Here is a 9,738-nt window from a genome sequence, read left to right as displayed (position 1 = left end):
TTTGCGTGGATTAGGAACTCCAGAGTAATGAGAGGCAGAGTATTGAGCTGCCTTGAGTGACCTTGCGTTGGGAAGTCGTTCCATGGGTGGAGCTAGGGCATTCCCACACACCTGTCTATGGATTTTACGAGCACATTGTCCTCCTATAAAAGCAATTGTTAATGAACTGGCAAAAAAGGGTCGTCGCCTTGAAATGGTATTGTGAAAATTGGTTATATTGTGTTCCTAAAGTGCTTTGTAGTAAAAATATATTAAATTGGCCTTTTAATTCAGTATATTCTGTTCCTTTTTCATAAGACAATAGCATATAAATGCATCAAATTAACAAACATGTGTGCTCTAATTGTTGTCCAGTTTCAAATGCAGAATTCACCACATTGTTTCTCAGCTTGACCTGAGCATTAATCGATCCTGATTATCTGCCATTTTAGCTCCGGCCCATTAATTAACATTAGCCACGCCCATTCATTTGCCATGTTAGCCCCCCCCCCCCGAAATTAAGATCTAGTTGCGCCCCTGCTGGCTCCGATGATCATGGAAACTCTTCAGGGGCTGGATGCGAATGAAGAGGCCGCAGACTCACCCATTCTTTCATTTTGTTTATTACAGAGGGAGGCGACGGCTGTCCTCCGACAGAGCATATGCGGCAGATCTGCGAGGAACTAGGTGGTATCCGCAATGACTGCGGCGTGAATGAAGTGTGCGATGAGGGGATATGCTGCCTCAAAGACGGCTGCGTCTTGCGTTGCATGTCATCAGGTAAGGGGCAATGCAGGGGTCTCCATAGCAACGCCTGGGGAGAGGGGTCTCACACACTACCGGCTGCTTTGGGTCCGGCAGCCCAAAGGAACTGGCACGAAGCAGGGGGCGGGGCCTGACCTTTACCATAAGTGTAAACTGAACATACATTCAGACGGGTAGGGCTGCAGGCAGAGGGCACATTCCATGGCACTGTCAGAGTCCAACCTGTGCCTCTCTGAGAATAAACCCATCACAACTTCACACTTCACAGGTGGCCCAGAGCAGGCCCAGGCGCACCTGACAGACAGACGTCATCCCTGATGCTAAGGTTCGGGAGAAATATCTATATATGTAGAATAATAATGAACCTCAATACATGGCATAGCCACGGTTAGGGGCCCCGGTGCCAAAAAAGGTTCCTTCGAACTTCATTAAGATGCAGAAAAGAAGTGCAAGCTTCCTCCACACACGGAACAGGGGCAGCACTGGCTGCAGCAGTGCAAGCTTCCTCCACTCACGGAACAGGGGCAGCACTGGCTGCAGCAGTGCAAGCTTCCTCCACACACGGAACAGGGGCAGCACTGGCAGCAGCAGTGCAAGCTTCCTCTACACACGGAACACGCGCAAGACTGGCTGCAGCAGTGCAAGCTTCCTTCACGCATAGAACAGGCGACGCACTGGCTGCAGCAGTGCAAGCTTCCTTCACACACAGAACAGGGGCAGCACTGGCTGCAGCAGTGCAAGCTTCCTTCACACACAGAACAGGGGCAGCACTGGCTGCAGCAGTGCAAGCTTCCTTCACTCACAGAACAGGGGCAGCACTGGCTCCAACAGTGCAAGCTTCCTCCACACACGGAACAAGGGGCAGCACTGGCTGCAGCACTGCAAGCTTCCTCCATACATGGAACAGGGGCAGCACTGGCTACCACAGTGCAAGCTTCCTCCAATCACAGAATGGGGCAGCACTGGCTGCAGCACTGCAAGCTTCCTTCACACACGGAACATTGGCAGTACTGGCTTCAGCAGTACAAGCTTCCTTCACGCATAGAACAGGCGACGCACTGGCTGCAGCAGTGCAAGCTTCCTTCACTCACAGAACAGGGGCAGCACTGGCTCCAACAGTGCAAGCTTCCTCCACACACGGAACAGGGGCAGCACTGGCTTTAGCAGTGCAAGCTTCCTCCTCTCACAGAACAGGGGCAGCACTGGCTGCAGCAGTGCAAGCTTCCTCCACACATACAACAGGCGACGCACTGGCTGCAGCAGTGCAAGCTTCCTTCACACACAGAACAGCGGCAGCACTGGCTTTAGCAGTGCAAGCTTCCTCCACTCACAGAACAGGGGTAGCACTGGCTGCAGCAGTGCAAGCTTCTTCTACACACAGAACACGCGCAGCACTGGCTGCAGCAGTGCAAGCTTCCTTCACGCATAGAACAGGCGACGCACTGGCTTCAGCAGTGCAAGCTTCCTTCACGCATAGAACAGGCGACGCACTGGCTGCAGCAGTGCAAGCTTCCTTCACACACAGAACAGGGGCAGCACTGGCTGCAGCAGTGCAAGCTTCCTTCACACACAGAACAGGGCCAGCACTGGCTGCAGCAGTGCAAGCTTCCTTCACACACAGAACAGGGGCAGCACTGGCTGCAGCAGTGCAAGCTTCCTCCACACACAGAACAGTGGTAGCACTGGCTGCAGCAGTGCAAGCTTCCTTCACACACAGAACAGGGGCAGCACTGGCTGCAGCAGTGCAAACGTCCTTCACACACAGAACAGGTACAGCACTGGCTGCAGCAGTGCAAGCTTCCTTCACACACAGAACAGGGGCAGCACTGGCTGCAGCAGTGCAAGCTTCCTTCACACACAAAACAGGGGCAGCACTGGCTGCAGCAGTGCAAGCTTCCTCCACACTCGGACAGGAGCAGCACTGGCTTTAGCAGTGCAAGCTTCCTCCACACACAGAACAGGGGCAGCACTGGCTGCAGCAGTGCAAACTTCCTTCACAAAGGCTGCAGCAGTGCAAGCTTCCTTCACGCATAGAACAGGCGACGCACTGGCTTCAGCAGTGCAAGCTTCCTTCACGCATAGGACAGGCGATGCACTGGCTGCAGCAGTGCATGCTTCCTTCATACACAAAACACACGCAGCACTGGCTGCAGCAGTGCAAGCTTCCTTCACGCTTAGAACAGGGTCTGCACTGGCTGCAGCAGTGTAAGCTTCCTTCACGCATAGAACACGCGCAGCACTGGCTGCAGCAGTGCAAGCTTCCCTCACGCTTAGAACAGGGGCAGCACTGGCTGAAGCAGTGCAAGCTTCCTTCACGCATAGAACAGGCGACGCACTGGCTGCAGCAGTGCAAGCTTCCTTCATACACAGAACACGCACAGCGCTGGCTGCAGCAGTGCAAGCTTCCTTCACGCACAGAACAGGCGTAGCTCTGGCTGCAGCAGTGCAAGCTTCCTTCATATTTAGAACACGCACAGCACTGGCTGCAGCAGTGCAAGCTTCCTTCACATACAGAACAGGCGTAGCTCTGGCTGCAGCAGTGCAAGCTTCCTTTACGCACAGAACAGGGGCAGCACTGGCTGCAGCAGTGCAAGCTTCCTCCACACACGGAACAGGGGCAGCACTGGCTGCAGCAGTGCAAGCTTCCTTCAGGCACAGAACAGGGGCAGCACTGGCTGCAGCAGTGCAAGCTTCCTTCAGGCACAGAACAGGGGCAGCACTGGCTGCAGCAGTGCAAGCTTCCATCACACACAGAACAGGGGCAGCACTGGCTGCAGCAGTGCAAGCTTCCTTCATGCACAGAACAGGGGCAGCACTGGCTGCAGCAGTGCAAGCTTCCTTCATGCACAGAACAGGCGCAGCTCTGGCTGCAGCAGTGCAAGCTTCCTTCACACACAGAACAGGTACAGCACTGGCTGCAGCAGTGCAAGCTTCCTCCACACACAGAACCGGGGCAGCACTGGCTGCAGCAGTGCAAGCTTCCTCCACACACGGAACAGGGGCAGCACTGGCTGCAGCAGTGCAAGCTTCCTTCAGGCACAGAACAGGGGCAGCACTGGCTGCAGCAGTGCAAGCTTCCTTCAGGCACAGAACAGGGGCAGCACTGGCTGCAGCAGTGCAAGCTTCCATCACACACAGAACAGGGGCAGCACTGGCTGCAGCAGTGCAAGCTTCCTTCATGCACAGGACAGGGGCAGCACTGGCTGCAGCAGTGCAAGCTTCCTTCACACACAGAACAGGTACAGCACTGGCTGCAGCATGCAAGCTTCCTTCATGCACAGAACAGGGGCAGCATTGGCTGCAGCAGTGCGTTCTTCCTTCACGCAAAGAACAGGCATAGCTCTGGCTGCAGCAGTGCAAGCTTCCTCCACACACAGAACAGGGGCTGCACTGGCTGCAGCAGTGCAAGCATCCATCACACATGGAACAGGGGCAGCACTGGCTGCAGCAGTGCAAGCTTCCTTTACACACAGAACAGGGGCAGCACTGGCTGCAGCAGTGCAAGCTTCCTCCACACACGGAACAGGGGCAGCACTGGCTGCCACAGTGCAAGCTTCCTCCACTCACAGAACAGGGCCAGCACTGGATGCAGAAGTGCAGGCTTCCTTCAGGCACAGAACAGGGGCAGCACTGGCTGCAGCAGTGCAAGCTTCCTTCAGGCACAGAACAGGGACAGCACTGGCTGCAGCAGTGCAAGCTTCCTTCACACACAGAACAGGGGCAGCACTGGCTGCAGCAGTGCAAGCTTCCTTGACGCATAGAACAGGGGCAGCACTGGCTGCAGCAGTGCAAGCTTCCTTTATGCACAGAACAGGGGCAGCACAGGCTGCGGCAGTGCAAGCTTCCTTCACGCACAGAACAGGCGTAGCTCTGGCTGCAGCAGTGCAAGCTTCCTACACACACAGAACAGGTACAGCACTGGCTGCAGCAGTGCAAGCTTCCTCCACACACAGAACAGGGGCAGCACTGGCTGCAGCAGTGCAAGCTTCCTTCACACACAGAACAGGTGTAGCATTGGCTGCAGCAGTGCATGCTTCCTTCACGCAAAGAACAGGCGTAGCTCTGGCTGCAGCAGTGCAAGTTTCCGCCACACACAGAACAGGGGCTGCACTGGCTGCAGCATTGCAAGCTTCCTCCGCACATGGACCTCATGCAGGATTGCACATAAACAGCACAATGCAACACATTATACATACACACAAAGCACATACATCACACAAACCCACATTCCACCCTCAGGGGTAAACGGTGCAAACTTTCTGATGCCCATTCTGATGTTTTGTGACAATCAATAATCTTTATTTATGATTTAGTCACCCTTGGCATTGATTCCTTCACTGTTAGACCCGGCCTCGTGGCGTGGTCCTCCCTGACCTGTAGCAACACCCTTCCGAGCTTTACACCACAACAGACCCCTGAGTCCCCCAGCCTAGCCGACCCTTCCCTCCATGTTACACACACACGTCCCTGGACTTCCCCGTCCGTGCCCACTTCCCGGCCCCTAAGATGGCCGCCCGATCCAGCGCGGCTTGGCTGGAGGACAGCGCGCTCCCCTTGAGTGAGTGAGGGAGGAGCAGTTTCTCTCACACCTCCAACCTCCCCTCGGGAGATGGGTTTCAATCGCCCTCCGGCCACCCTGAGGGCTGGCTCCACGCCTGCTGTGTGTCTGGGACCCCTCCCGAACCTGATATGAATGGATCAAAGGGCCGCGTGGCAGGAAACCCCAACAAGCGGCCCTCAGGTGCTAAGACCCCAGGATACCAGAACTCTGGAGATCAGAGAGGCGTCATCCTATAACTGGGGATGCTCCAGGACGATCAGGAGATTTGATTCTGGAACAACGAGAGCCCTGCTGACGTGGTCGCGGCTCACTTGGCAGAGAAGGACTTCTGCTGGAACCACCTGAGCCCCGCTGAGTGACTTGCGGCTCTCTTGCAACTTTGGTACACCTGAGCCCTGCTGAGTGACTCCGGCTCCCCTAAAGATCGTATGACCTCCGACATCCTGCTTGAGCCCTGCTGAGTGACTCGCGGCTCCTTTGCAACTTTGGAACACCTGAGCCCTGCTGAGTGACTCGCGGCTCCCCTGAAGATCGTACGACCTCCGACATCGTGCTTGAGCCCTGCTGAGTGACTCGCGGCTCCCTTGCAACTTTGGAACACCGGAGCCTTGCTGAGTGACTCGCGGCTCCCCTGAAGATCGTAAGACCTCCGACATCGTGCTTGAGCCCTGCTGAGTGACTCGCGGCTCCCTGACTCTCCTGGTCCGGCTGGACCCAAAGATCGCATCATATCCCCCGGCTCGAGGAATGAGAGCTGTGCACCGGATACGCACCGATATTGACACTGATCCCGTAAGACTGTCCCGCTACCCCTACCCTGACCGAGACTCTTTGAGCCCTCGCTCTATTTGTAACTACCTGCCTTTGCCGATCATAAAGATCCTTTGAAACACGAGATAAAGAAACGTTCTCAAGAAGCTACGGTGTGGTGTCTCTTTGTCGTGTGGTGCTTGTGGGGTGTGTACGATCCTAGATTCGAGACTCTCCCCCTTGAGAAGTCTCCCGCCAGGGCTCGTCTTTGTAACTAGGGAGGTGGGTCCCAGGGTGTTCAGGTACACGACCTGCCCTCCCCTGAGGTCGCCTTCTAACATTGGTGGCAAGCGACGGGATACGAGCCGCAATCTAGAGATCGTACAGTACAAGACTAACACACTACCGAGCAAAGACGACAGAAGAAACCACCATGAGTACCATGGAAGTCGACGCGAGTACGGCATTCTGGAAAGAACAACTGGAGGAGTACACGCACAAAGAACTAAAGGAATTCTGCAAAGAACTGGGAATCGCTACCACTGGCCTCAAAACAAAGGAAGACATGCAGAAAGCATTGAAAGCTTGGGTGGAGTCGGGAGTCCCCCGCACAGAAGGAGCGGCAGCACAGCCAGACGAACCGGGACACCCCAGACAGAAAGCAGCAGCAGCCAGGTACTAAGCATCGCACCAGACGGGGGCCTATCCCTGGAAACGCTCGCGGATCGAGAAAGAAGTCGCCACCACGAGCTCGAGATGGCAAAACTGAAGATCGAAGGCGAAATAAAATTGGCATAAAAGAAACTTGCGGTCGAACAAATGAAAGTACAAGGAGAATTAGAAGAGAAGAAACTCCAGCGGGACCAGGAAGGGAAGAGACTTCAGCTGGAGCACGAGCGAAGCTTGCTGGAGCTTGAACTCAAGGCGAGGAGCGAAGATAACCGCCACCCGGGGAACCGAGAGATCGGACCCCGGCAGAGCCGAAAGTCCACATCCCCAAAGAGGTGGTAAAAGAATATTACAAAAATGACGACATCCAGCAATGGTTCAAGGCCTACGAAGTTGCCATGAACTCCCACCGAGTCCCACAGAAAGATTGGGGGGCCGGATTGTGGGGTCGATTCCTGACCGAGGGGAGAGACACTCTGCTCGATCTACCGACCTCCGTGCAGACTTCCTACAGCCACATGAAGGAGGCCCTCCTGACGAGATACGGCCTCACCCCAGAAATGTACCGCCAGCGGTTCCGGGACTGCAAAAATATTCCTGGCACCACCTGGGTAGAATATGTAAACTTTTTTAGCAGAGCATTCGAAGGATGGGTCAAGGGCAGCAAAGTGACCACCGTGGAAGAACTAACTGACCTCATGCTGTGGGAACATTTGTCCGCGAATTGTTTTGTGGAACTACGCCAGCATCTGCTCGACAGCAAGCTCGCAGATCCGAGGAAGCTGGCCGTCGAAGCGGATCGCTGGGTGAACAGCCGGGTCTCCCGGGGGCCCGTAGGAGACTACTCCCGCACCAGTCAAGGACCACCCCGCCAGAGAGGGGGGGGGGGAACCAAGGAGGACCCAGGGAAGCCCAGTCCGGTCCCCAGCATAGCCCCGAGAAACCCACCACCGAATTTCCCCGCACCTCCACCAGCTACTGCCGGTCCCCCAGGTAGACAGCCCAGAGTGACCATCACATGTTTTAGATGTCAAAAGCCCGGGCACTACGCCAGTGATCCCCAGTGTCCCATGGCCCCACGTATCCCTACCACAACTCCCCCGGCTAGGAAGATAGCGAATGTAGCTCTCGGGGAGGAGTTTGAGGACACCGAGGAATGGGAACCTACTGCCATGACCCTAGTATCCCTGGGAGATAGGGAGATGGTCCCCGGGAAAGCCCTGTCTACCAACACCAAGAAGTACCGCCAGTTAGTAACAGTAAATGGCCACCGAGTGGAGGCCCTCCGTGACACCGGAGCCAGCATCACAGGTGTCCTTAGCCATTTAGTGCGAGAAGACCAGATCCTCCCCAATATCCTGTGCCCTGTAATTTCAGCAGATAACACTGAGAGCTTGTGTAAGGTAGCCCTGATACCATTCGAGTGGGAAGGAGTAGCAGGTAAAATAAAAGTAGCAGTACGGACCTCCCAGCCTGTTGACTGCCTCCTGGGGAATGACCTGGAAAGTTCTCCATGGAAGCAGGTCGAGCGCCGAACCCACCGCGGGATGATGGGTCTTCCCGAGTGGGTGTGCGCCACCACCCGATCTATGGCAGCCCGACTGCCCCCGACGGGGAAGTCGAGGATGACACTGCCAGCCTCCCCCCGGTGGAGGCGACAGGGCCGATCCAGCCGAGACCTCCGACCTCTCCCCACGAGGAGAAGATGTCGCTGACAACGAACCCATTGACCCCGACCCCGCACAGATCACCGAGCTGGGTGATCTGCCCAAATTGGCGCAGTGGCGCCATGAGGGGGGCCCCTCCCGAGAGGAGTTCTGCCGGGAGCAAGCTACCTGTCCGTCCCTGGTCAGACCCCGGCGACAGGCCGAAGCCCAGACCGCGGGCGACCAATCCGGAACACATTGGCTGTACTGGGAGAATGACCTCCTTTACCGCGAACAGAAGTCAGCGGAGCTAGGGTCAGCCCGGGTGCTGGTGGTACCCTTACGCTTCCGAGACTTCCTCCTGGGCTTGGCCCACGATGTACACCTAGCAGGCCACTTGGGCCAAGACAAGACGTATAGCCGCCTGGTCACGCACTTCTATTGGCCCAAAATGAAAGCAAACGTAGAGGCCCACTGCAAGTCCTGTCCCACGTGCCAGGCCAGTGGAAAAAGCAAAGGAACCGCAAGGCTCCCCTCCAACCATTCCCCGTCGTCAGTACCCCCTTTGAGCGGGTTGGAATTGACATTCTGGAGCCGCTGGACCCCAAGACCTCTCCAGGTCACCGCTTCATCCTCGTCCTAGTGGACCATGCCACTCGATACCCTGAAGCCATCCCCCTACGCACCGTCATGGCCCCCGTGGTGGGCCGGGCGCTGATGGGAATCTTTTCCCATGTAGGATTTCCCCGAGAGTACGTGAGGGACCGCGGGACGAACTTTATCTCCCGGTACATGACGTCCCTTTGGCAGCAATGTGGAGTGTCCTATCGGTTCACCACTCCGTACCACCCCCAAGGAAATGGCCTAGTAGAGCGGTTTAACCGGACTCTAAAGGGGATGATCATGGGCCTAGAGGAGCCCCTCCGGCGTAAGTGGGACGTCCTACTCCCCAGCCTCTTGTTCGCCTACCGGGAAGTCCCACAGAAATCCTTGGGGTTCAGCCCGTTTGAATTACTGTACGGACACCCTGTCCGGGGGCCTCTCAGCCTTGTCAGAGAAGGCTGGGAGACGGCACCCCGAGACCCTCCTCAGGAGGTGTTCCGGTACATTCTGACCCTCCGAAAACAGACTCGGAAGTTCCGGGAGCTGGCCGAGGCCAACCTGGAGGCGAGCCACGAAGAAATGAAGCGCTGGTACGACCAGAATGCCACTCTGGTCAAGTTCCAGCCGGGCCAGCAGGTATGGGTCATGGCCCCAGGAAAACCTTGCGCCCTCCAAGATAAGTAGATGGGGCCCTTCAAGGTGATCGAGCGGAAAAGCCAAGTCACGTACTTGATGGACGTCCAGTCCCCCCGGAACCCCCTGCGG

At 56.3% G+C, this 9,738-nt stretch overlaps 1 long non-coding RNA gene across 1 annotated transcript in view; it reads left to right on the top strand.

Annotated features, from left to right (window-relative positions):
- Positions 1-609: 609 nt before the first annotated feature.
- LOC147709774 (uncharacterized) overlaps positions 610-9,738 on the top strand; it is a 99,267-nt gene continuing 90,138 nt past the window's right edge. Inside the window, exon 1 of the long non-coding RNA XR_015296569.1 lies at positions 610-759. This is a non-coding gene — a long non-coding RNA (uncharacterized LOC147709774). The remainder of the gene's footprint in view (positions 760-9,738) is intronic.

Source organism: Lissotriton vulgaris, chromosome 6, assembly GCF_964263255.1.
Source record: "Lissotriton vulgaris chromosome 6, aLisVul1.2, whole genome shotgun sequence".
NCBI classification, from domain to species: domain Eukaryota; kingdom Metazoa; phylum Chordata; class Amphibia; order Caudata; family Salamandridae; genus Lissotriton; species Lissotriton vulgaris.
Note: the sequence above shows the minus strand (reverse complement) of the source record. Positions and strands in the feature narration are given on the sequence as shown.